Below are 1,256 nucleotides of genomic sequence, written 5' to 3'. Positions count from 1 at the left end.
CTCCTCCTCCTCCTCCTCCTCCTCCTCCTCCTCCTCCTCCTCCTCCTTCTTCTTCTTCTTCTTCTTCTTCTTCAAAGTTTCATGTGTGCTTTCAAGTTGCTGATATAAAAACCTTTCTAATTCCTTTATGGAGGCACTTAGTGCTATTAACTACCCTTCTAGCAGTGCTTTTATTGTGTTCCATTAATTTGGGTACATTGTGACTTCATTTTCATTGAATTCTAGAAAGTCTTTATTTCTTTATTTCTTCCCTGACCCAGAAATTAAAGACAGTTCCTCAATTTCCATGAGAGTGCATCTTTTCCAGTGTTTCTGTTGTTATTGAAGTCCATCTTTAATAGTCTGATAAGATTTAAGGTGTTATTTCAGTTTTCTTGTATCTGTTGAGGTTTATTTTGTGAATGACTACATGATCTATTTTGGAGAAGGATCCATGAGGTGCTGAGAAGAACGTATATTCTTTTGTACTTGGGTGAAATATTCTATAGATGTATGTTAGGTCCATTTGATTTGCAGTGTCTGTTAGTTTCATTACTTCTGTATTTATTGTTTGTCTGCTTGTCCTGTCAATCTGTGACAGTGAATTCTTGAAGTCTCTCACTATTAACTTGTGAAGTTAGATATGCAACTTAAGCTTTATTGATGTTTCTTTTACAAATGTGGGTGCTCTTGTCTTGGGGCTCAGATGTTTGTAACTGAGACATTATCTAGGTAGATTTTTCCTTTGATGGCATGAAATATCCTTCCCTGTCTTCTTTTCATTAATTTTGGTGGAAAGTCTATTTTATTAGATATTAGAATTGTTACTCCTGCTTGCATCTTGGACCCCTTTGCTTGAAAAATCTTTTTTTACAGCCCTTTACTCTGAGGTAAAGTCTATCTTTATTACTGAGGTGTGTTTCTTATATGCAGCAGAATGATGGATCCACTTTTCGCATCCATTCTGTTTGCCTGTGTCTTCTTATTGGGGAATTACATCCATTGATGTCGTAAGACAGGCTCAGTCTTGTTAATGAAATAAAAAGGAGGGAGAGGCAGAGAGCCTTTGGGGCTGCTTGGCAAGAATCTGACATGGGCCAAGGACAAGGAAATGGGCTGCTTGACAGGAACATGACATTGGCCAAGGACAAAGAAGTAGGCTTCAGGCAGGAATCTGACATTAGGCTAAAACAAAGAAAGAAAGAAACAAAACAAAGAAGTAAATTCAGGCAGAAATCTAAATTTTAGGCTAGAACAAAAAAGTAATTTCAGTCAGG

The sequence above is a fragment of the Grammomys surdaster genome, unplaced genomic scaffold (genome assembly GCF_004785775.1).
Source record: "Grammomys surdaster isolate TR1022 unplaced genomic scaffold, NIH_TR_1.0 65, whole genome shotgun sequence".
NCBI lineage: Eukaryota > Metazoa > Chordata > Mammalia > Rodentia > Muridae > Grammomys > Grammomys surdaster.
The sequence above is the reverse complement of the archived record's forward strand: the minus strand, read 5'-3'. Positions refer to the sequence as shown.